The sequence below is a fragment of the Triticum aestivum genome, chromosome 6B (genome assembly GCF_018294505.1).
Source record: "Triticum aestivum cultivar Chinese Spring chromosome 6B, IWGSC CS RefSeq v2.1, whole genome shotgun sequence".
Classification (NCBI taxonomy): domain Eukaryota; kingdom Viridiplantae; phylum Streptophyta; class Magnoliopsida; order Poales; family Poaceae; genus Triticum; species Triticum aestivum.
In genome coordinates, this window is record NC_057810.1 from 685,577,270 (window position 1) to 685,580,757 (window position 3,488).

Below are 3,488 nucleotides of genomic sequence, written 5' to 3' on the forward strand. Positions count from 1 at the left end.
TATAAATATTCGAACACAAAAAAGTTCATATAGAGATGGTACTCCTACAAGGAAGAGCTGTCATGACATGCAGGTAATAGACATTGAAAAAACCGATCAGGAGCAAGAGCCTATGCACCAGCTCAGAACACATAAAAATGGCGATAGATGATCACCATAATGGACATGGGAGTGATAGGACAGAGAGGCGTCATCAACATTTCAGGCAGACAGGGGGCAAAACTCTTCCAACACGGTCATGTATGCTCGCCTTTGAGCAACGTCATACCCATCTATGCATCCTGGATATTGGGGATGATAAAGCAATTAGATGTGACATTCAAAAGCATATCCACAGGTGATATTGAAGTTTGGGTAGGATGTGCGGCCTGCCGCACCCGAACTTCATTCTGTCGTATCCTACCCGGTAAATAAAATAATATGTTACACATGATTAAGGACACAAATTTGGAACTGGATGGAGGGTAACACAACCAAATTAACTATTTTTTTTCAAAAGTGAGGTGAATTCTGAAAAGTTAGTTCATTTAGTTGAACTAAGTAGGGTCCGAGGGTACCCCAGCGGTTCCAAATGTGCATCCCTACCCATAATGCAAAGGTCCAAAGCATGAAGATTCATTACACGCCATTGATACATTTTATATACATGTGTACCAATAGCATGATACCAAAAGTATTGAGGTTCAGTACAACAGTAAAATGACACCCATAGTGTTGGTTTAGGATATTTTATTTACAATGTTTTTGCAGAACATAGCAGTAAACTATATAGTAGACTATAAGATAGATATCTATTTAGAGATGCCTGCCATCCGATTTACTTGCGTGTTGTGATATTTGTTTCTAGATTATAGCTTGTCGTATGAGCCAATTATGGTAGACCTAGAAAGCATAGAGCATAAATAAATTAGATGACGAAAGAGTCCTCATCAGCACAACACAGAAACTAATCCATATAATTAAATAACCAGAGTCCAATACATTTTAAAGTTTGTTCAAGTAGAGTCCAATGATGTGAAACCTATATTTTTTCAGCCAAAAGATAGCTCAACTAAGTTTGTAGCTTTCAATAACCAATGGCTACACCCAATCATTATCAACATCATGTGACATTTGTTTATCCTCCTGATTGATTACTCAAGTAACTACTATTTTATAAGAATTCTTTTTATTTTAAAGGATGAAACTACATGGAAGGCAAAACAGAAAACATGGAATGCTTTTCCAAAGTAGCCAACTTCATTTTAAAATCTAAGTTGATTAGTTATCTACATATCACTCAAGGGAAAAGATATTATTTTCCACAAGTAAAAGGGTGCCTACCACAGAAAGCACCAACTGTAGGTAATGCACTTTCACTGCCACACACACACACACACACACACAGAGGTACCTAACCTAGATGAAGTGGGATCAGGCAGAACACAATGAAGCAGCAAGGTCCCGCACCACTGTAAGCATGACAAATTCCAACAGCTTCTGATCAGAAGAGAGATGGGGTCATGCCCCTTTTCCTCGAAAGACAACAATAAAACATCAACGTGAATCACTGCATGCATAAGGAATTCATACAATTTCTGCTCAGAACGAGAAAAGATAGTGCACTCAAAAGATTTCTGATTAGAAGCAGGAAAGATACTGACATCCCCATATATGATAATACTATCAGAATGTTTTATACAATGAAGAACATACCAACTCCTAATAAATATCTAGCACATATCCAAATGAAACTCCAAATGAAATATGTGAGTATATGAAAGAAAATACATTTACACTGATAAGAAAGAAAAAGAATATCTGGGGAAAAAGCAAGACTACAGCAGGTTCAAAGAAATAAGTAGGACGTGCTTCAATACTTGGATACCTTGTTTCTATACCACGACATCCAAAGAATAATATTAATTAAATGACACTTCTGAAAAGAGCTGACATTCTCGAATGGTATTTATTTGCATCAAGTTGATACTTATTGTGTTTTTTCATTCTATTAGAATCTTGTAAAAAGATCGCTCCATAAGAATATCAATATCAGGCAATCCTCACCATAACACACAAAAAAATGCCAGAGAAGAAAAGGGATAAACTCTGAATACAAACATACGCCAAAATGTGAAGTCACCCATTGAAGTGGCACCAAAGAACCTACTTGCAGGATGTGCCTATACTTATACAATTTCATCCCGATCACAAGGAGAGGTTCACCATGATGATGAAGAGATAAGGGGCGAAGGATATTGTTTCTATTAAACCTAGCATGCACATCTAAATATTGCAGGAGTCATAGGTTGAAAACAATAGAAAGCTAACTAAACTCATTTGTACCCTCATGCTTACACAAATTGACAAATAATACCATACTTCAAAGGCATAGCGGCAGGCAACTGTAGCAACATAGGGCTGCCTATTTGTGAAGAGAAAAATTGGTAGCATAGCTTTACCATCAACCAGTTGCACTTGTAAGGCACAAACAAATAGATCACGTTACAGTAGATAAGAGGTGAGAAACAACCAAGTGCCAAATTAAAACAATGTAGTAGCTCTGTGCCAAATCAAATAAGCAATTTCTTAGAAAATAAAGTGAACTCAGCCAAGCCTATTAAAGAAATTAGAACTGCAGATCATAAAATTTAAATGTTGCCTGTGTATTTCATTCAGATAGCAAAACACTGGGTGAGTAATTTTGTGCTAGCAAAATGACATTAATAGCAACTATTTAAGGGAGACATACCAAATTCAATCAGCATTTATTATCAATACACTAAAAAAGAGCAAGAACATAAAACTAAGTTGGAGAATGAGCTCACTGGCTAGAGGTTGTGCTTGTGAAAGAACTCCACACGCCATGGTCACGACATGGCCGCTGCAATTGAGTATATGAAGTGGATAGATTCTGCGCCAGAAAGAAATATAGATTTTTAGAAATATAGATTTTCAAATGATCAACATATGCATCAAGACACATCCGACTTCAATAGTTCTAGTCATGGCAGTACTTTGTACGCATGATTCGATGTTTCACAGCTCAAACCAAATTAGCAATTTCTTTGATTCAGTATGCGCGTGATTTACTAATGTTTCAGTATTTCAGAGTGTGCCTCATGCCTCTTACTTTATGCCTGAAAGAGCAATAGAGGCACGCGACGGGAAGACGACTTTATGCGCTAATGATTTTCTTATCAACTTGTTTTGCAGATAAATGCACAACTTTGCTTGATGGTGTGGGACAGGGAAGGAGCAACGGCGGTGATTTTCTTATCAACTTGTTTTCACAACTAATTCAGCAGCAACCAATGTGAAAAGCTCTTTTTCTATCTCCAGGTTTCACGATAAATGCTGTCTACAAAACCTACTACCCTTTTGTACATAAAGAATCATTGCTAGACAATAACGTTGTGAAAACTATATCTCAATGCCACTCATACTCAAATTATACTACGAACTCCATCCTTGGAGCCCCTAATTAACAATCCAAGAAGCAACATGTT